Below are 23,135 nucleotides of genomic sequence, written 5' to 3'. Positions count from 1 at the left end.
GCAGAGAGGGAAGAGGTGCATTCAGGACAGTCAGGAGCCTGTCTCATGTCAGAGCTCTGCTCTGCCTGGCCCACCACTCCCTCCCTCAAGCAAAGGCAGTGACCCACTCATCAGCTCCAGGGAGTCCCACTCAGCCGCATGCCCCCATTCAACCTTCCCACACCTGCTCTGCGCCTGGCCAAGGGGGCAGCGAAAAGTCGGACCAGGCTCAGCCCGGGAGGTCAGCCTGGTGGTGGAGAGACAGCAACCCCAGCACCAGCCAGAGAGATCTGCACTAAGAGGGCAGTGATGCGTTCAGACGGGGCAGGAAAGGCTCGAGGAGGAGGCGGCATCTAAGCAGGAGCTCATAGGGTGGGCTGTGATTTTTAAGAGACAGAACTGGAAGGTTCAGAGGAAGACGGAACCTTCTGGGAGGAGGAAACCATTTAGGCAAGGCGGGAGGACAGGGTGCAGGGGAGAGGAAGAAAGGGCTAGCAAGGCAACACTGCCACAGCCAGGTTATGGGGACGCTGAAAGCCAGGCTAAGGACTCAGGAGCGTGCCAGGGTGTGAGCTGGGCTCCTGGAGGATTCACAAGAAGTCTGGATGGAAAGGAGGCCAGGACGCAGGCAGGGAGACCAGGCTGTAGAAATGGACCTGCAAAGCATGGCCTTGGCCATGGAGATCCACGCAGACCCACACTGGGGCAGGGCCACAGCACACAGCCAGGCGCTGTCTGGGGGTTTGGCTGGGGGTCCTTCCTTGGAGGCACCAGGAGGCTCACGACCTCCCAGGATGACAACCATGTCTCTGGGCAAGCGGCGTGCTGGCGGCACTTCCGGGCTCCAGGCGCTGCTCTGCCCCATGTCACATTCCTGCCCGAAGCAGCCTTGAACGCCAGTGCCTCCTCCTCCCCATGCCCAGAGGAGAAATCAGAGCCTCGGAATGTCCTGTCCACATCCTTATCTTCAGATGGGGAGAATGAGGCCAGAAAGGGACAAGAACAGTTACCTCTTTGTGCCTCAGAGCTCTCATCTATGAAATGCAGGTCTCCCGCTCTGCTGGCCCAACCTGCCCTCACCCCTGGCTCCCCTCACACATCTCTGCTCTAGGCAGGGCTTAGCCCCAACTGTCCTTGGTATACTCATCTGCAAAATGGGACTCCCGGCCTGGCCTTCACAGGGTGGCGGTGGGGATCAAGTGACCCTGCACAGCACTGGGGCTAGTGAATGAATGTCTGAGATGCACTCCACTCTGGAAGGCTTAACCTACTCTTATGTTAAGGACCCCAGGATGGGGTCTGGTCTCTGGGTCAACCCGTGGGGACACGCCAGCACGCTCCCCTCTTCCAAACATCCCTGAGCTCTGCCTACTGTGGCCTCAGGCTGGGCTCGGGGCCAGAGCTGCAGCAGCCCAGGCTCTGCCGGCAAAGGCTCCTATGCTGAGGCGGAAGCAGACACTGAGGGTGACCCCCTCGGGGAAGCAGCTGTGGGCACCCATGGCGCCTGCAATGACACTGCAGTTGGCTCCTGTGGTAGGCTGAATAACTGCTCCCCAAAATGCCAACATCCCAATCCCTGGAACCCGAGAATGTTAACCTTAGACGGCAAAAAAGACTTTGCAGATGTAATTAAGGATCTTGAGATGGAAAGATTATCCTGGATTATCCGGGTGGGCCCTAGATGTAATCACAGGTGTCCTTAAGAGGGGGACAGAGGGAGATTTGACTCCAAAAGAGGAAAAGGCAATGAGGTTACGGAAGTAGAGAGAATGGGGTGATGAGGTCGTGAGGAACGCCGACAGCCACAGGAACAGAGGCTCCCCTGGAGCCTCCAGAGGCAACCGGCCTGACACCTTAATTTTAGCTCATAAGACTCTTTTCAGCCTTTTGACTCCAAAACAGTAAGAGGATAAATTTGTGTTGTTTTAAGCCACTAAATTGGTGTTCATTTGTTACAGCAGCGAAAGGCAATGTGTACCATTAGCATCATTCCTGTGGGTAAGTATGTAGTCTCACACCTCTCTCCTGCTCAAGGAAGTGAGTGAGCGAGGATGAACTGCTCCAGTGGAAAACAAAGCCACCCCAAACTCCAGTGTCTTAGTTACTATATTATTAGTAACACACCAGTTGAGTCCTACCACCGCACCCTGACTAGCAGAAGTTACCCAGCAGTGGGCAAGGGGGCAGGGGCTGGCTGGGCAGGGGCAGGCAGATCAGGCCAGCAGGCTCTCTGCCTTTTGTCCCCCAGGCTGCAAGATCCTGAGGCCATCCTGGGCGTACCCTGAAAGCGCTGGCCGGCTGGGTACCAATGAATGGGCTTGGTCTAGTCCGGCCACCAGTCCCCTGTCTCACAGCTGACCACATGCACCACTGTGGCAGAAAACCACAGTCCACGCCCACAAGCCACCATGGCCTCAGCCAGTGGCACCCTCATACCCCTGGTCCTGGGAAAGCTGAGACCCCTAGAAACACATCCCTGAACAGTTAGAACGGGGAGCAATAGCTCGGGCCATTACAGGCGAGCAAATGTTCACATTTCGCAACTTCCTACGTCCAAGCCTGAAGGCTGGCTTCCTAAAAAAACCTGGATTAGAACCCCAAAGGGACTTGGCCCATTTTGCCATTAGTGAACAGGGAAAGGCAAGGCCTGAGGCCAAAGTGAAGTCAGCAGCTCGGCCTGAACTAAAGTGAGGCAATCCCAGGGCATCACCATCGACCCAGGGAGGAGAAGAAGCTGCAGAGTCTGCGGTCCTCAAGGCGAGGCCCGGGAGGCCAGCCAAGGAATGTTTTGAGCAGAAAGGGCGAGGCATGAAGGGGCAGAAGAGGTCTCCGGAGGGGCTAGAGGGGTGGAGGGGAGGGGGTTCTAAAGGCACTCAAAACACTTGAGGACCCTGGGGCAGAGAAAGTCAGGCGTGAGGTGAGAAGACCAGCAGCAGACAGACTTCTCACCTGCCAGGCCCCGATAGTGAGCCCCGCCACAGGAGGGCTGAGAAGGCCACAGTTCTCAACCACTGAAGCCAAGAGGGGCTTCCACTTCAATGGGAGAGACCCTGTTTCCTTTCACCCTTCTCCACCCAAAGTCGGCCCCTCCTTCCTCTGGGTTGTCCCTCCCCCAGGGAAGAAGGGATTAAGTGGTGCTGACTGTTAGGTACTATTAGTTATAATGACTACCAGACACCATGTACTTCGTAAAGCACTTTCGGGACTTAACTTCATCATCAACCCTTAAATCCCTATGACTAGGCAGCATTTACCCCCATTTTGCATATGAGGAAACTGAGACTCACAGGGGAAGTTCCCTGTCTCAAGGTCACGTGCAGAGCCAGTCTCAGCGAGGAGGAGGCGTGACACAATGACAGGCCCTGCAGGTAGGAGAGGTCATGGAGACAGGCTTCCCTGTGGCCACTGGGGCCTCCGGGAGGGCCACCTGTTTAGGGATCAGGGCTTCAGGGCTGTCCTGAGAGCCCACAGGGAAGGCAGGGGCAGAAGCAGCCAGAGACAGCACTGGCCTGGGAGCAGTGGCCTGGATGTCATCCCCCGAAGCCCACAGGCCTCTCACACTTCATCGACTTCCCCCAAACCCGCTCCACCCCCAGTGGTGGCTCCGTCTCAGATAGGGCTCCCCTCCCCCCCTCCCCCCTGCTCCACCACCCCTCCTGTGCAGGCTCTGGGAAGCCCTATCAGATGCCCCCCTCAGGTGCCAAGCCTAGCCCTGGGTGGGGAGCTGGGGAGGGGAGAGGCGAGGGGAAAGAGGAAGGGGCCTCCCCCTGCTCGGGGCTCCCTAGCAACTCACCCACCACAGAGCCAAAGACGACACTTCTGGGATGCACTTCTGATGATTTAATGCCCCTCCCTATGGGCTATCATTCAGTTACGTTTCCAGGCCTCTACCCATCTATTCCTTGGGCCTGCAGTGCCCTGCCCTTGCTTTTCTGCTTGGTGAACTTTCCATCCTTCAGCACCCAGCACCGATATATCCTTTGCAGTGAAACCTTCCCCAGTTCCTGGGCAGGGACTGGCACCCAGCACTGGGTGCAAATCTGGGCAGGGCCTTCTCGGTTTGACCCATCTGCCTCGTCGGTCAGAAGAGAGGTTCCTCGGGGCGATGACCCCACCTAAGCACATCCACGTCCAGGCTCCCAGCTCTGGCCTGAAGCAGCAACAGCTGGGCCCAGCTTGCCCCGCCCTCAGCCTGGGAAAGCAGCCAGGCCTCCCCACCCCCACCCCAGGACTCTGGGGACTGCAGCAAAGGCTAGGCCCAAAGACCCTGGGTGGGAGGCTTTCAATCCTTGCAGCAGAATACAGTAGTTTCTTCAGGAGGCCTCACACTCATAGGGTAGGCTGAGCCCCACACTCAAACACCCTCCCTTCCAGGAAGTCTGCCCAGATTTCTCCCTCCCCAGAATCCTACAAATAACTGCCCTGGGCACTTCTCTCTTCGAAGCTGGTGTAGGGAGAGGATTCTGGTTTGAGAGCCAGGGCAACCCAGCTGCAAATTCTGGTTCAGCAACCCTGAGAGAGAGAGTAGGTCACTTCACCCTCTGTGCCTCACTCTCCTCCACCCTGTGGGGTCTGGGGCTGAATCCCACCACAGGAAATGAAGCCTGGCGAGAACTTGGCACCTGTTAACGATCCGTCCTGCTTCACCTCTGGAACCCAGGTGGGTCTCCTCAGATGCCCAACTCTGAAAGGTGGTGGCAGGATCAGAGCAGCCCGAGATCCATTCTCCCCCAGCTGTCCCTGCCTCCCTGGCCCCCTCACACACACACCCAAGCCCAGCAGCCCAGGAGAAAAGGCCCCTATTCAACCTGGGAAGATGGTGAGGAAGGGAATCGATTGTGGCCTTGCCCCCTTTCCCAAGCCGGGGGACGGAGGATGGGGAGGTACCCGGGAGGGGTTGTGGAATTGAATGGGTGGAGGCCTGGGAAGGGACACGAAAGGGGAATTGTGAGGAAGAGGAGGGCAAGGGCCGTTCAAGCCCCGGGAGGTAAACCCCGGCGCGTAAGCACCATGAAACCAGCTCCGGACACTCGGGTACAGTGGGAAGAGGCCCCTAGCCTCGAGCGGGGGTGGGGACGAACCCCCGGGGCCGGGGCGGATCCTGGAGGTCCCCGCCCGCCCCCCCCCCCCGGGCCTCAAAGCCAGCGCTCACCTCCTTCCTCCCCGGCTGCAGGATGTGCAACCCCACACCCACCGATTCGCGCTCACAGGGCACGCGCTGGCCCTCGCTGCACCCATAACACACACACACACACCTCCGAAACACACACATGAACACACGCGCGCTCGCACACACCTCCCTCTGCGCAGCGCCTCCTACCTGCCGCGCCGCCGCGGGTCCAGCGGACTCGGGGATGCCGGGCTCGGCGCTGGCACTGGAGCGGAAGCTGGACCGGCCCCCTCAGCTGCCTCTGGCTCCGGCCGGAGATCAGCTGGGGCTGGACTGGGGCGGGGCTCGAGCTAGGACTCCCGGGCGGCCGGGCCCGCCCAGCGGCCTCCGCCCATTGGGGGACAGAGGCGTGGTTTCCAGCTGGGCGGGAGGGCCAGGATTGCAGCGCATGCGAACTGGCGCCGAGCTGTGAGGCGAACGGGCAGGAAGGTGGCTGCAGAGCTCCCGCTGGAGAGTAGGCGAGGATTTGGGGGCCTGCGCGGCGCAGCCCGACCCCTCTCGGCTTGATCGGGCCCGCGTTCTCCGGTCCCTCCCTCCCAGCATCTCCGGGAGTTCCCCAGAGCCCAGCCTAGGTCGGCACCGAGGCAGGGGGCTGGGAAAAGAAGGACTGGAAGAGGCGAGCGCTATCTCCATGTCCATATCCATCCCCAAGATTCTGGATGGGGGAGCGGGACCCAGACCCCAGGAGTCACAAGGAGGGCCCTTGTCAGATGGGGAAAGCAAGCTCCAGGCCCGTATTGAGTATTTATTTACTCAATATGCTATGATGGGGCGACAGCAGGAGGGGCATATTTCCCACATAAGACTGAGAAGGTTTGTGAGTGACCAGCCCTAGCACACAGTAGGGGCTCTGGGACGGCAGGGCAGACGTGTTTGTTATGCTCATCCCTTCGCAGATGGAGAAGCTCAGGCCCACTCATCTCTCCTTCCGGTGTTCCCAGTGTACCTCTAAGTCACTCTGACTAATTAGCCCCCCTTTTGTATTTCTGACTGTTGGAGCCACAAGAGGAGTGTTTCGTGGTGGTTGCAAGATGTACACTGGACTCACTGCCTGGGCTCCTATTAGCTGTGTGACCTTGGACAAGTGACCCAAACTCTCTGTGCCCCAGTCACCTCACCTATAAAATTATTATAGTAGCACCCACTCCATGCTGTTGTTGTGGGGATTAAATGGACTGAGCCATGTAAAACCCCTAGAGTGGGCCCTGACTCAAAGTAAGTGCTCTCGATGTTATTTCAATCTAGCCCAACCCCCTCATTTTCTGAAGACACTGGGTCCCAAGAGCAGAGACATGTACACATGGCTGGTTAGAAGCCCAGCCATCCTAGGATGTTAGAACTGGAAGGGCCCACCTCAGAGCCCATCTCTGGCAGCTCCCACCTTCTCTGACAGATGAGGAAAGAGACCTAGAGAGGGACAGTGACCTGTCCAGGGCACCCAGCCTGGTGGAGTGGGGGAGGCATTGGCCCTGCTCTTGTTGGGGGTTGAGATGGAGAGGTTTCCAGACAAGCCAGGAAGAGCTTGGTCTCCCAAAAAATTGGGGGAAGGGGCGGGGCTCTGATGATGCTCTGGCCCCAGGTCCCTGCTGGTCGGTTGCTATAAACTGATTCACCGAATGATGCCATCACGGGGCCTGCTGTGCAGGTGCTTTTCCCATGTAATTCTCACAACCACCTTGGCAGGAGCCCTCATTAGCCCCATTTTACAGATGATAGAACTGAGCCTCAGGAGATGCCCCGGTCACACAATCAGGAAATAGCAGAACTGGGATCCTCCCTACCCTGTCTGACTCCACTCATGCCCTTCCCCTCTTCCTCCTCCTCTATCCCCCTCCTCCTCTTCTCTCCCCCAGGGAAAGGCCACCTCTGATGGCTTCTTGACTGGATGTCCAACCTCTGCTGCATCCCCCTGTAACTGGGAGCTCATTTCCTCACAGGGCAGCCCTTTCTTCTTGTCTTGGGAGAGTCTCTGTCACCCAGAGCTGTGACCTAGTTCCCTCTTCCTAGCTCTGCAGGACTCCATAGCCTCCACCCCACCAGAGCCCTGGAGAGAATCTTCTTTGCTACAGGCCAGCAAACCCCTATCTTCACTGCTCCTGTATGTAACGGGTTTCCCAAGTGAAATCCTTATAATAATAATTTCTTTTAAAAATCCCAACAGATCTAATTGTCTAACTATTGTTTGAGAACCCTAAAGGAAGCCCCTTGGCATGGGAAATGGCTCAATGTGAAGGCTCCTAACGCCTGGTGTCTTAGGGTAAAATACTCAAGTAACCATTCAAGTTCCCCCACAGCCATCTAGCCAAGGGGACGGGATCGCAGGGAGAGAAGTGGAGTTGGACATACAGAACTTTTCAGGACATGCAGAACTAATAGTATTCTCCTGAGAGTTCGGGAAATGGGGGAGTCACACTGGACTCCAGGGGAGAGCACACACCATGGAAAATAGGGATATGAAGGACAAAATGAACTTTGAGTTGCTCTTAATTCCATGCTACTCTGAAACACTGCTTATATTTTGTTAGTATCCTGGATATTATTAAGAACCAGCCAAAACCAAGTGGGATTTATTCAGGAATACAAAGTTGGTTTAATAACAGGAAATCCATTAATAGCATTAGTTTGCTAGGGCTGCCATAAGAAAGTACCACAAACTGGGCAGCTTAAACACAAACTTATTGTCTCACAGATCTGGAGGCTAGAAGTCCAAGATCAATGTGTCATCAGGGTTGGGTCCTTCTGAGGGCTGTGAGGGACAATCTGCTCCGTGCCTTTCTCCTAACTTCAGGTGGTTTGCTGGCAATCTTTGGCACTCCTTGGCTTGTAGACACAACACCATGATCTACGCCTTCATGTTCACATGTGTTCTCCCTGTGTGTCTGTCTATCTCTGTGTCCAAATTTCCCCTGTTTATAAGGACACCAGTCATACTGGGTTAGGGTCCTTCTAATGACCTCATTTTAATTTGATCACCTCTGTAAAGACCCTATTTCCAAATTTACATTATGAGGCACTGGAAGTTAGACTCCAACATCTTTGGGGGGACACAATTCAACCCATAACAAGTATGCACCATATTAATGAACCTAAGGGGAAAACCATGATTTTTTTCTATAGATGCCAAGAAAGCCTTTAACAAAATTCAACACCGATTCACAATAAAAACATTCAATGAAATAGGAAGTGAGGGATACGTTCTCAACACAATAAAATGTAGTCCTAAAGACGACATCTTATTTAATCAAGAAACACTGGAAGCACTTCCACTAAGACCAGAAACAAGGCAAGAATAACCTCTATCTACGCCACTATTCCACATCGTACTAGAGGTATTAGCCAATGCAGTTAAACAAAATAAATCAACTTAAGGCCTAAGACTGAGTAAAGAAAAAAAAAACTATATCTATTTGCAGATGATATAATGTTATACCTGAAAAAAAGAGAAAAACCGGAGAACCAATGATAAAACTAATTCAAATAGTGAAAGAGTTCAATGAAGTAGCAGGATTCAAAATTAAAATACAAAATTCAACGGCCTTTATATATACAAATAATAAACAAAGGTCATAAGGATAGATAAAACCCATTTCATAATAAAAACAAAAAAAGATTAAGTGCTTAGGAACAAATTTAATGAGAAATGCATAAAACCTACATGAGGAAAATTTTAAAACATTCTTGAAAGACACCAACTAAGAACAAATGGAAAGATATCCCCTGTTCTTGGATTTTATGACTCAACATTATAAAGATGTTAATTCTCCCTAAACAAGATGCAAAGTCCATATGGAAGGATAAACATGCAAGAATGGGAACACTGAAAAAGTAATACTATGAGGAGGAAATAGCTTTAGCAGACATAAAACAATAAAAGCTTCTAAAATTAAAAATGGGTGGCTGGGCTTCCCTGGTGGCGCTGTGGTTGAGAATCTGCCTGACAATGCAGGGGACACGGGTTCGAGCCCTGGTCTGGGAAGATCTCACATGCCGCGGAGCAACTGGGCCCGTGAGCCACAATTACAGAGCCTGCGCGTCTGGAGCCTGTGCTCTGCAACAAGAGAGGCCGCGATAGTGAGAGGCCCGCGCACCGCGATGAAGAGTGGCCCCCGCTTGCCACAACTAGAGAAAGCCCTCCCACAGAAACGAAGAACCAATACAGCAATAAATAAATAAATAAATAAAATGGGTGGCAGACTTCCCTGGTGGCACAGTGGTTAAGAATCCACCTGCCAATGCAGGGGACATGTGTTCGAGCCCTGGTCCAGGAAGATCCCACATGCCGCGGAGCAACTAAGCCCGTGTGCCACAGCTAGTGAGACTGCGCTCTAGAGCCTGTGCTCCGCAACAAGAGAAGCCCGCGCCGCAACGAAGAGTAGTCCCCACTCGCTGCAACCAGAGAAAGCCCACACGCAGTAATGAAGACCCAACGCAGCCAAAAATAAAATAAACAACCGCCTCACTCTCCCCAGGACCCCTTCTGCCCCTCAGATCCCTTCTCCCACAGCCAACTGAACTTTCTAGAATACAAATCCAATCTCTTATCTATAGCTTCAAACTCTTGAGACCAGGAGTAAAGAAAGAAGAAAAAAAAAAAAGACATTTTAAAAACGTCATTTCTGTGTTCTTGGGAGTATGAGAACTAACCTTTCGGAAAGACTGCTCTTCAGCTGGGAGAATAGGTTAATGGGCCTGTTTGCTCCTCCAAGGCCAGGCTGAGTCTAGGCTGGAGGGGAGGAGAGGGTCGTCACCACTACAGAATCATTCTGCGAATGACCGTCCCAGGGTGGAGAGAGGCCAGCTCTAACAACTGTTACGACGTTGAGTCAAGGCTAACACTTTGAGAGTTCTCCACCCCCACCGCGAAAGCCGGGCAGCCAGCCCGGGAGGCCCCTTCAAAGCCGGTGGTTCTGCTCTCCCGGCTTCAGCCTCCGGCTCAGAGCCCAGCCTTGACGGGCGGAGTCCTCACTCTGCTTGGGCAGCGCCGGGTGGGGCTTCACTCAGGGCCCGAGCAGACAAACACTCGAAGTAGTTATTGTTCAAACCCCAGAGCATCCGCTCCCCAGGGCTGCATTCCGAGCTGGGGTCGGGCCTGGGGCCCTCACTGTGCGACGCTGGAGCCACTGCGCCTTTCTGGCCCGCTTTCCCTTCCACTGGGGCTGGGGGCAGGGAAGGCATCTCTCCGGGCCCTTCAGGCTCGGACTTGGTCTCCCCAGAATCATTATTTGCTCTTTTCTTCCGGGTTTGAGGGAGGGGATAGGTATGGCATCTGGGTGGAGGAAACTGAGGTAGGGCCTTACCTTTGAGCTCCACCCTCCCCTCCTGCCTCGAAGGGTTACTGCCTCCTGCTCCCAAGTGCCGCTGAGATGGGTTGAGGGGGTTTTCCCTTGCTGAAGTCACAAATAATGTCATGGCTGTGTGTGTGTGTGTGTGTGTGTGTGTGTGTGTGTGTGTGTGTGTCAAACTGCTGTCTGCCTCCTTCTCTCTGGAGCCTAGGGACCTGGCCTCTGGCCTTGTGCCGCTGCAGCCTTGGGCTCTGGGTGTGGTGGACGTCAGGCACGGTGCCCGGGGCAGTGGTCAGGGCCCAGGAATGGCAGGCAGGAGGCCCGGTCATTTACTTACCTGGGCCTCAGTCTCCACATCTGCCCAATGGGGATGATAATAATCCCTGTTCCCTGGATGGGGGGAGGATACAAGGAAGTCAGGGGCTTGGAGGTGCTTTATAACATGATATCTCGACATATTAAATTTAGATGTTTAAAAATGTCTTAACATTTTTTTCTTGCATTGCTTTTAGATTCGGTCCTAGGTACATTTTTATTTCTATTATAAGTGGTACTTTTACAAATGACTTTTCCTGATCGCTTGTTACTACTATACAGAAGTTAAATTGATTTTTGTACATTGATTTTGTACTGGAAGACTTGGTACATTTAAAAATTATTTTAATTAATTAACTGTAGGATTTGTGTGTGTGTTTTGGTGGGTTTTCTAAGTAGGCTAATGGTTCTCAGTGAGGTGTACTGCCCCCTGGGGGGAGATTTGAAAATTTGTAAGGGAGTTTTTTGTTGTGCCCAAGAATTTACACATCATAATTCATACAATTTTATTTGTCTTTTATTAACCTTTTATATTACAATAAAAGAATTATATTGAGTTTTGGAAAATATATGTGTGGACAGATTAGATTCTCTAAGAATTTCATTTCAGAATAGGGAATATAGCATTAATTTTGTGGGGAAATTGGATCTGATAGGGTGGCAAGCCTCTGAAGTTCTGATAATTTTCTTTCTTTTTTCAAGTCATTATCATTTTATTTTTTTATTTTTTGGCTGCCCTGCATGGCTTGTGGAATCTTAGTTCCTGGACGACCCATGTCCTCGACAGTGAAAGTGTGGAGTCCTACCTACTGGACCACCAGGGAATTCCCTCATTATCATTTTAAATCTTTATCTTGCCTTGCTGTGCTCTCAAGCCTTGGACAATGTTGAACAGTGGTGATGATGGACACGTCTAGTCTTTTCTGACTCTTAAAGGAAATGCTTTCACCTTTTACCAAGATTTTCTTTAAATCACGAACGGATGTTGAATTTTATCAAACATTCCCTCCCCCCGCCACGTCTGAGATATTCATATTTCTCTTGATGTGATGTGCCACATTGACAGATATTCCTTTTTTATCCATGTATTCTGATTCCTTTTCTAATGCTAAGCCCACCTCAAATTTCTGCGATAAATCCATCTAGGTGCTCTGACATCCTTTTTACATACTGCCACATTGTCTACTAGCGTTTCGTATAGGATTTTGCATCTGTGTTTGTTAGTGAGACAGCCCTATCATTTTCCTTGCTCGTGGGGTTCTTGTCAGCTAGGCCGGCCTGGTGAAGGGAGTTGGGAGCACAGGCTCCTGGGGCCCAGATTTACCCAGACCCAAAGACCAGCCGCCCGCCTCCGCGCGGAAACTGTATGCAGGGCGCGCCTCCTGGCGGCTGCGGGGCGCAAAAGAGCCCGATGAGCCAGGCGAGGGGAAGGGAACCAGGTAACATCAGCGGGTGCCAGGGCTGAGCGGGCCGTGGGCCTTCGCTGGGCCTGGTGACAGTGAGCAGCCCAGCTTCAGAGATGGGTTGACCAGGACCCAGAGTGACAAAGTAGGTCTATAAATGTGGCGTCCTGACTCTTCTGAGCTGTGAGTTTCCTGAATCGTAATCTCTTTACCCATAAAGTGGGGATAATCCACCTGCCTGTCAGGAAAATGGGAGGAAGTTGTCACAGCACAGAATTCAGACTTTTCCAAGGACACAGAAATGTTCTGTGTTCCACCTCTCAGGTTCCTTGTTCTCCTTGCTAATTTAGAGGGGCTGGGCAGGGGCAAGCGGATCCTTTCTTGTCTGTTACAAGCACTTGATAAATGGCAAGTGGGAAGAGAATTCAGGGTTAATGATACTCAGCTGTCCAGAATGAGTTCACATCACAGAGGTCCGTGTGAAAGAATCACATCTGTTAATTTATTAATTTTTGTTCATTATTTCATTATTGTTCAGTTATTCAACAAATACTTATTGGACACCGTCGTACGAGAAATAATGGCCCCCAAAAGATGTCTAGGCCCTAATCCCTGAAACCTATGCATATGTTAGGTTACATGGGAAAAGGGAATTAAGGTTATAGATGGAATGAAGGTTGCTGATCAGCAGGCTTCCCCGGCGGCGCAGTGGTTGAGAATCTGCCTGCTAATGCAGGGGACACGGGTTCGAGCCCTGGTCTGGGAAGATCCCACATGCCGCAGAGCAGCTAGGCCCATGAGCCACAACTACTGAGCCTGTACGTCTGGAGCCTGTGCTCCGCAACAAGAAAGGCCACGACAGTGAGAGGCCCGCGCACCGTGATGAAAAGTGGCCCCCGCTTGCCACAACTAGAGAAAGCCCTCGTGCAGAAATGAAGACCCAACACAGCCAAAAATAAATAAATTTATAAAAAAAGAAAAAACAGGAAGATAATCCTGAATTACCCAGGCAGACCCAGTGTGATCAAAGAGTCCTCATAAATGAAAGGGGAGGCAGAAGAGTCAGAGGATATGGGACCAGTGGAAGCAGAGGTCAGAATGATGTGACTGCTGGCTTTGAAGATGAAGGGAGGCCACAAGCCAAGGAATGTGGGCACACTCTAGAAGCTGGAAAAGGCAGGGGAATAAATTCTGCCCTAGAACCTCCAGAAGGAATGCAGGCCTGCTGACACCTTGACTTTTAGCCCAGCAAGACTCATTCTGGACTTCTGATATGTAGGGCTATAATAACTGTGTTTGTGTTTTTAAGCCAGAAGGTCTGCGGTAATTTGTTACAGCAGCAATAGGAAACTGATACACTCTCCCGATGGATACAGTTCACGCCACTCGGACAGATGGGCACAAATGAGTGGGCACATCATTCATTTGTTCACCCCGAAAGCATTTAGGAAGTACTTACTATGAGCCAGACCCTGCTCAGAAGCAAGGCCAGCAAGGGACAAGTGGCCAAGGCACCGGGACTGCAGAAAGGGTGTCTGGATGGTGCCTTTCCTCCTGCTCTTTCCACTTCCCAGAGCCAAGAGTGAGCCTGCAAGATGCCAGGGCCTCCCTCAGCGGGATAACACCCGATGTGATTCAAACATGGTACCTCCCTCTGGGAGCAGCCAGTCTGGTTGGGGGGAAACAGGCATCAGAGAGGACACATTAGGTTACCTGGGATAAGGCAAGGCTGCCCTAACAAAGCGCTGACAAAATCCCAGAGGCTCAAAAAACATACAGGTTTATTTTGTTCTTCTCAATAGTTTGAGCTGAGTATTCCAGGTCAGTCTATGGGCAGCCCGGCTTCCTGGAGTGAACTGGGAAGCCCTCTTGTTTCCCTGCCTTCCTCTAGGCCAGTGGTTCCCACCACAGGTGACTTTGCTCACCAGAGTACATTTGGCAATGTTTAGAGATATATTTGGCTGTCATGACTCGGGGTGTGATTCTAGCATCTACTGGGCAGACGACACGCATACGGCTAAATGCTCTCTCATGCTCAGGAACCGCCCTACCCCAAATGGCAATAGTGTCAAGTCACAAGACCAGCCCAGATAAAAGGGGTGAGGAGGAGTTCCAAAAATTTGTGGCCATATTTAACCTACCACATGGCATTTGAGGTGGTAGGGAGTTTTCCCAGCAGGTAAGGAGTGGTGTAAAGAGGGAGAGGGCACTCTGGGCAGAGGTACAGAGGTGGGACTAAACAGGACATGTCTGGGAAACATTCCACGTTTTGTGTCGTTGGAAGGGTAAATATTGGGAGTTGAAGGTGCAAAGATAAATTAGAGGTTCCTGAGAAGGGCCTTGAATGCCGTACCTGGTTTTAACTTGATCCTTTGAAAGTTTTGACCAGTCTGTATCTGTTTTCAAGAGTCCATTGTAGGGCTTCCCTGGTGGCGCAGTGGTTAAGAATCCGCTTGCCAGGGCTTCCCTGGTGGCGCAGTGGTTGAGAGTCCGCCTGCCGATGCAGGGGACACGGGTTCGTGCCCCGTTCCGGGAACATCCCACATGCCGCGGAGCGGCTGGGGCCATGAGCCATGGCTGCTGAGCCTGCGCATCCGGAGCCTGTGCTCTGCAAAGGGAGAGGCCACAACAGTGAGAGGCCCGCGTACCGCAAAAAGAAAAAAAAAAAAAAGGGTCCATTGTAGCAGCCCATATATGGTATAGATGCCAAAGAGGGAAATAGTGGAGGAAGGGAACCCAGAGACGGGTACAGTGATCCATGAGAGAGAGGTGAGGCCCAGGCCTGAACTGGGCAGGGGTCATCAGAAGGTCAGGGATGGTGTCCTCAGAGCTTGGTAACTTACTGGATTCTGTAAGAATGTTCCACCTCTCAGGTTCCTTGTTCTCCTTGCTAATTTAGAGGGGCTGGGCAGGGGCAAGGGGGATGTCTGGATGAGAGAAGAGTGAGGATACGTATGAGGGGAGAGTGGTGGGACAGGCCTGACTGTATTCCTCCCCAGACTGGTCAACTCCTGTCCCACTCATGGCTGAGTCCAAGGCCTGACACAGAGCAGACATCCATCCAGGTTGGCCCAATGACTTAATGTTGTTAACTCACTTTCTCCAAGCTCCCTAAAAACTCATCTTTTCTCTTTAGCAGAAATGTCTTTCGGGAAGTTTGGGGGTGAATTGAAGTGGGGAGAAAGTTAAATGGCGGTAAGCTTATTGGAATAAAGTGACCAGACTTTAGGACAGGCAGTGATGACCTCTCTAGGAAGGTTCTGGAATGGCCAGGGAGGAACTGAGTGAGATGTATGTACTGGGTATGGGTGGTAGGGTGGTATCTGAGAGGTGTATTGTTCAGAGGTGGAACAAAAGAGCTGGAGTAAAGCAATCCTAACTCCTTTTCAGCCCTCACCTTTACAGTGGGTGATTGCTTTCACCTAGTGTGAAAGGTCTTGGTCCATTGCTTGCCCTGCCACACCTTCGTCAGAAAAACGGGGGATGGGATAAGGCAGAGGAACCCGTCCCCACCTCCAAGACAAAGGGGTTCTGTGGGCACAGGTCACCCAGATGACCAGGAAGGGGAGGAAAGTTGGTTGTTCCAGGTTGAACTGGCCAGTGGAAGAGGGGTTGACCCCTCAGGTCTGTCCAGCAGTTTTTTGTTTTTTTTTTGCAGTAAGTGGGCCTCTCACTGTTGTGGCCTCTCCCGTTGCGGAGCACAGGCTCCGGACGCGCAGGCTCAGCGACCATGGCTCACGGGCCTAGCCGCTCCACGGCATGTGGGATCCTCCTGGACTGGGGCATGAATCCGTGTCCCCTGCACCGGCAGGCGGACTCTCAACCACTGCGCCACCAGGGAAGCCTGGAAATTCTAATTTGTTTTACATCTTATAAGGCACTTTGGTCATTGCCAAAGATAGGACGCTAGACATATGTGGCTTATGCAGTAAGTTTTTTCTGTTTCCAATATGTCCCCCTTCATTGTGTGAAGCTGGAAGGTTCATGCATTTACTCCAGAGCTCATAAAGTTAAGAATGCTGTGTACTTATGGATCATTAATGTTTAATTGAAAAGTTATTAGCTTTTAACCTTGTAAATCACCCAGGCTTGGAGTAGAAATTTACTGCAGTATCACTTAAGACTAATGACAAAAAAAGTCATAATTACTAAACATCCTTCCCATGAATAGGATTGCTGCTGGCCTATACAGCCCCCTTCACTCAGAAATTGGAAAAAAGTGTGTCGTGAGACGCAACTCTTCCAAGGCACATACCGTGAGGCTTCAGCCTGTACTAACCCCCTCCCCCAACTGGGTACCATTGTGCAGTGCACAAACTGTATAACTAAACATGTGGCCCTGCCTTTATATAAGTGTACAGATACATTAAATAGAAACCAGGGATAAAACATTACCAGAAGTCTTATTCAGAACAGTATCATTTAATACTTTCACCTATAGTGAGGTGATTAATGCTGATATATAGCCTAGATTACAGCAGAATTGTGTATAAAATTACACAATTCTATCTTCTAGAAAAATAACTGTGGCATTGGCAAATCAAATAGAAAAAGTGAATAAGCAAGTCTGAGATCACCTGAAAATGGTTAGTTCCTTGTATAGATTCACGACCACCTATGTTTATTAAATAATTGCTAGTAGAACAAATATCTGCACCAAAATGAAACCAGGAAACCCTGTATTAGCTTGGAAAGTTTACCTAATGGTCACACTGATAAATGACTCAGAAATATCCAAAGTATGGAAATGCTTGAGAGTAAACAATGCCTTATAATACATTAAACGAAAATTATACCTATTTCTTAAAATGATTCATTTATTAATTGCTATTGAGTAATTTAGTTCTAAAAGAGCCAAAACAAACAAGTACTAATTGTGGAAAGGATTTCGAACTTCTCCTTTTGGAAAGTAAAAAAATGTGTACACGACTACGATAGTTTATTAGTCCCTTGACATTACCACATGACACATTTTACATGGCATGAGAAAAAAATGGTCAAATGATCTCATCTTTCTGGAAGTCAACTCAAAAGCTGAATGCAAGTAGCATTTTTGGACTTTATAGCAGGGAATGGAATTTCCTTTATAACGAAAACAAAATCATGTAATTTCCCCCAAAGATTTAGGCACTTTGCAGCAGGCTGTTGCCAATCTAGTAAAACTGGTATGAAGAAATACTTTATAGTGTAAATATTTAAACACAAACCCTATGATTACATTCAACAAAGAAGTGAGCGATGTCTCAAATGTATATTTCATTCTGACAAATACACACTGGAATCACCCTATGGAGAAGTGCAGTGGGAAGGACTTTCGACCTTCCATATTTGCGGAAGGTCTAGAGAATGGGGGGCAAACTCCCAGAACGAGATAGTGAACATTTGAGGCCTTGCAGGACACACACATGTCTGTAACATATTCTTTTTTTTTAAATTAATTTATTTATTTTTGGCTGTGTTGGGTCTTTGTTTCTGTGCGAGGGCTTTCTCTAGTTGCAGCAAGCGGGGGCCACTCCTCATTGCGGTGTGCAGGCCTCTCACTGTCACGGCTTCTCTTGTTGTGGAGCACAGGCTCCAGATGTGCAGTCTCAGTAGTTGTGGCTCACAGACCCAGTTGCTCCGTGGCATATGGGATCCTCCTAGACCAGGGCTCAAACCCGTGTCCCCTGCACTGGCAGCAGATTCTCAACCACTGTGCCACCAGGGAAGCCCCCTCCTCTCCTTATTATTGTATGTTTCAACAATGCTTTTAAAGTGTAAAGATCATTCTTACTTTGCAGGCCATACAACCGCAGACTGGATTTCGTCTGTGGCCTGTAGTTCACCAACCCCTGGTCCAGAGCCACTGGATATCATAGTACTTTCATCGTTTTCTTTTAGGTGCAGATGATGTCAGGATGAATATTTGTAGGGAACCGTATTTCTGTGCTTAAAGATTTCTCTAATAAATGTGCTCTGCTGCAACCTTAGAGTTACTTCTGCACACTCGATTTAAAAGTGATGATATGCAGATCTGACATTTGCCAGAGAAGTTTCAGAAGCTTTATGACATTTTCGTAAATATTTAAATTACCAATGACTAAATCTGGTGCACATTGCAACACTGTGCTCCTTAAAAGCCATGAAGCAGGTCTCGTAATGAGGGTTAAAAAGGAACTGAGAGCAAAGTGTGACCTGTGATTGGTGCTGTAATATTGACAGCTGCTGAGCTAAACAGAGTGGGACAATTTTAGGTCACTTGCAGGCCTGTAATCGAGTGGGTTTTAGGGTTTTATAGTAGGAAATATTCTTGTGATCATTTTCTACGCTAGCTACCAATCAAAACAGGCAGCAATTTGCTGATTTAATGATAATGAAGGTCTTGTGAAACAATACCAGATATTTAAAGTGTGTAAAGACGGTGGTCAGTCTGCTTATTCCAAATGTGCATCAACAACAGCAGAAATTCTGTAGGTAGCAATACCGCTTAAATTCCTTAGTGATCTGTCTTCTCCTTAGCTGCTCTGATTGCCACCTCTGTTTTCCACCTTTCCCTCGAATATGTCAAGGTTTCATTACCCAAGGTGAAAGGTTATGGTCTAAAGCTAGAGTTTTATCTTCAGTGTGAATTTCAAGTGAAGAAGTGGCTTTATCTGGGTCTAGGTAATGTCCAAATAAGATAAAATACTGAAAAAAAAGATGAACTACTGAAACATTAATTACTAAGCATAAATTTATCTACTTTTGACTTATTTTTACAGAGGGACTAAACATGTTTGGGTTTGTTGATAAACATGTCCTTTTACCACATTCAAAACCTGTACTATAAAGAAACATATGCTGGGCTTCCCTGGTGGCACAGTGGTTAAGAATCCACCTGCCAGTGCAGGGGACACAGGTTCGAGCCCTGGTCTGGGAAGATCCCACATGCCGTGGAGCAACTAAGCCTGTGTGCCACAACTACTGAGCCTGCACTCTAGAGCCTGCAAGCCACAACTACTGAGCACGTGCGCCACAACTACTGAAGCCTGCATGCCTAGATCCTGTGCTCTGCAACAAGAGAAGCCACCACAATGAGAAGCCTGTGCAACATAATGAAGAGTAGCCCCCGCTCGCTGCAACTAGAGAAAGCCCATGTGCAGCAACGAAGATCCAACTCAGACAAAACTAAGTAAATTAATTAAGAAAAAAAAAAGAAACATATGCTTCTATAAATTGAGGTGGTGTATTCATAAATTTGTTAATCTACTACAGAATTCTGAGGTGACAGTTCACAATTGTCTAATTCCTCATTTTCACTGGAAATTAAGGTTACTAAGGGTTAAGAATTCTAATCAATATACATAAAAATACTAGAAACAATAAAGAAGGAAAGCAATCTTGAATGGTCTGAAAGAAATGAAGGATGTGTTTTTGTTAAGGAAAAAAGGAGAGTAATTTTGTCCTAAAGTAGTTGCTTAGAGGTTGTCAAATGGTTTACCAGAATGAGAAAGAGGAAAGTAAAGACAAAAACCTGAATGGGTATAGAAAGTTGTAAAGGGTCTGCAGATGGTGGGGGGAGGAGGAGAGGCAGAGAAGGGAATGGGGGCGGGGAGAATATCTTATTCATGTGGTCAAGCTGGCTAAGACTGAATGCATTTATTTATAATTTTAAAAAACTGAGCTCAATGAACTGCCTGATCTCCTTGCTTGGTGCCTGCAATAAATGCTGTACTTGCCTTCACCCGCCCCCCGCCCCACACACACACGAAGAGCTCAATAGTGTACAAATGCAAAACTAGAGGTTGAAATTCCCTGTTAAAAGGACGGAGTTTCTTGGATTATTGGTCTGTATTTAATGAGACAAAGCAATTACTGTCACTTTGGTTACATAGGTAAGTATTTTTTCACAGTGACCTATAATATTATTTAATTAAGCATTCAAACCTTTTAACAACTTCTCCAAATCAAATTCTAAATGAAGTCTTCTTGACCTCTGACTTTGAGATTTCCCAGAGGGCCCCTGGAAAACCTCAAAGGATTTGTTCTCTCACTTCGTAAAAAGAGAGGTGTTAAACTAATTAGGTTTATTTGATATGTTAAATTGCATGGCAAGCATTGTCAAATAAGTGATGCTTAACCTTCCCTAGATTATAGTTCCATGGGTATGTGTTATTAATATAAGTATTTCAGAAACTGTATGAAATTTCTAGAAGTTTGTTAATGTCATAGCTGTCCATGATATGTCCTGGTATAATGTCATAACTCCATTTATCTTGAAATGCTGAATGTCACAGAGTCAACCAAATTTCCTTTTCAACTACATTTTAATGAACTCATCAGACCTTTAACCATAGCCATTTTAAGCTTTTCATCATTCACAGATATTGTTTTACTCTGAAGCCTTCCTGAAAACTCTTGTAATCAGCTACAGGCTTCATTTTCAAGATCTTCTCAGAGATCCATGGAAAAGACTGTAACAGGTACCCTGAGGTACAGGCTTACATAACTTTAAGATCGCACCACTGGACTTAATAAGGATTTCCAGAACTAACGGAGAAGCTCATGGGTTCATGAAATTGCTAACCGAAATCAAGAAAGACCTGAATTTATCACATGGGACTGAGAAGAGTAATGAAGAATGATTATGATTCCTTCTATGACTTTTGCTTGGAATACTGCTGGTTCTTCATTTTTTAAATATATATATATATATATATATATATATATATATATATTTATTTATTTATTTATTTGGTTGTGCCGGGTCCTAGTTGCAGCAGGTGGGTTCCTTAGTTGCAGCAGGCAGCCTCCTTAGTTGAGGCTCCTTAGTCCTGGCTAGTTCCCTGGCCAGGGATGGAACCCGGGCCCCCCTGCATTGGGAGTGTGGAGTCTTAACCACTGTGCCACCAGGGAAGTCCCTTATTACTGGTTCTTTAATGTTCTATTTTCTGGACTTAAGGAATGCCTTTTCTCTTAAGCTATCTAGCACTTACAGCAATTTAGTAGATCATATCTTTGTAAACAAAAATGAAGCATTTATCTTTTCTCCCTGTCTGAACCCTTCAAAATTTGGAAAAACTCTTATTGAATACTTATTTCCATGGCAATATAGTTATTTGAACAAGTTCAATAAGAATTTGTTCTCCCTGTTAACAGGACACAACTGGAAACACTGATTATATTACCAAGGCTTTGACTGGAATGTCATATTTGAGGATGATGTGCATAGATATGACCAGTTTTAAGGAATTAATAAGGCTGACTTTAAGGAGCCAGTGCTTACAAAGCCCTCCTGGAAAGCTGCCTAGAGCCTGGGTTACAGGGGTCCCAGCCTTACGGGTGAGTTAGGAAGGCCACTTCCTGGCAGGACCAGAAAGCTTAAGATATTTTGGGGACCTGGAGAAGGAGGGATTCATCCAAATGTGAAGGCATGCAAGGGAAGTCTGATGGCAAGTTCTCAGCTTGGCTTCCTAGACTCGAGGAATTTAAAAGTCCCATCTGGGATTCCTAATAAAAGTTCAAAAGGCCTGTGTCATCAATTACTATTTTCATTGCACTTATATAAACAATCAGGCCAAGTTTGATGAGACTAGACTCGTTTTGCAAACAAAAACCGTCTTACCTTGATTACCTTTTACAAAACTAGGGTGATTATAAAGACAAATTTTATGTTTCAATGGAAAAGTAAAATATACCCATGTGGATTATCAGATTCTAGTCCTGTTCATTCTCCTTGAGCTATTTTCACCTCTTTGTAAGCTGGATCCTGCCATCTTGCGCATTTTGTCACTAATTAACATTTCCAATTTTCTACCATCCTTCTGACTTGGCATCACTAAGAACTAAAACTGCCCTTTTCCTGAAGCCCTGCAAGCTGAAGCTGGACGTAACTTTAAGGGATTTGCCACCACTACAGTTTGGGCCACTCAGGAAGTTCACCAGAACATGGTCCTTTGAGCTCTGGGAAATAACCACGTGTGTGAGACTGCCACTACTATCCTGACTCCACTGTTTAAATAAAGATGCCTTAAGACAACATCTAGAAATCCTTTGGATTGACTGCCCTCTGTACTCAAAAACTGAGTCTATATAATCTGCTCCAACTATTAATTTTTGCTTTTCCTTTTGTTTCTCCATACATCTATGCCTTCCTTCCCTTTGCAGATCTCTTCTCTCCTAACTTCTAACCTGAATCTTCTCTCTACAGCCACCAACTTGGCTTCTGGTCTGTGAAACTTCTTGGAAAGTTTTAGACAGGGGAAATAAAAGGGTCCAGAAGACACCGCTGGGGCATAAAAAACATTTCGAGCTGAATGCATTTGAGAATCAACAGATGCAGGAAGAGGCTTTTTTCCTGAATTCCCTTTATCTGACTAAAAGCAGAACCTCCCTAAAGGACTCAACTGTCAAATCCTCTCCTGGGAGTTTCAGTGCCACATCTAAAAAGGCACTGTCATAGAACTATCTTTTCTCCTACCTATTCTCCTAAGGGCCCATTTATCTTTCCTAAAAGTCATTTGTTTTCCCCTAAGTGCCCTTTCTTGCTGTCCCCTTCTCTTATTAAGATGGTATATAAGCTGTAAATTCTGCCTTAAGTTACATTTTTCTCTGAACTTCCATTTACATATGTAAATAAAAATCTGCCCTTTCTCTTGCTAATCTGTCCTTTGTCAGTTTATTTCACAGGCCTCAACAACTGAATCTAAGAGGGTAGAGGAGAGGCTTCCCCCGCAACTGGAGAAACCGTTAAGTACAGTGGCACGCTCTCATAAACCTCAGGAACACTGGCAGCTTTTCGCCAGCCAGCAACTCCAATTAGACATAAAAGTTTCCTTATTCTTAAAGGAAGTGCAGGAGTTTAAAAAACAGCACTGAAATTTTCCATTCAGATGGGTCTTGACGGTTCCTTTTTTTCACTTACTGTCCCCTGCACAACGGACACTTAGCCAAATTTCAGTCATTACTTCCAAATGTTTACAGCATGGTGAGTAAGCGTAATTTTAGACATTGAAAAATAAGACAAAG

At 48.3% G+C, this 23,135-nt stretch overlaps 1 protein-coding gene across 4 annotated transcripts in view; it reads right to left on the bottom strand.

The window, feature by feature from the left end:
• The window catches only part of CAPN5 (calpain 5), a 57,485-nt gene extending 47,122 nt beyond the window's left edge, over window positions 1–10,363 (bottom strand). Inside the window, exon 1 of one of the 4 annotated variants that reach the window (XM_027083480.1) lies at window positions 9,794–10,363. The gene's annotated coding sequence lies outside the window, so the exon portion shown is untranslated. The other 3 variants (XM_027083478.1, XM_027083483.1, XM_027083481.1) reach the window with 3 other exon arrangements.
• Window positions 10,364–23,135: the final 12,772 nt, after the last annotated feature.

This window comes from Aethalodelphis obliquidens, unplaced genomic scaffold, assembly GCF_003676395.1.
Source record: "Aethalodelphis obliquidens isolate GAN/ISIS:26980383/991018 unplaced genomic scaffold, ASM367639v1 scaffold50, whole genome shotgun sequence".
Taxonomy (NCBI): Eukaryota; Metazoa; Chordata; class Mammalia; order Artiodactyla; family Delphinidae; genus Aethalodelphis; species Aethalodelphis obliquidens.
This window is presented reverse-complemented; position numbering and strand designations above follow the sequence as displayed.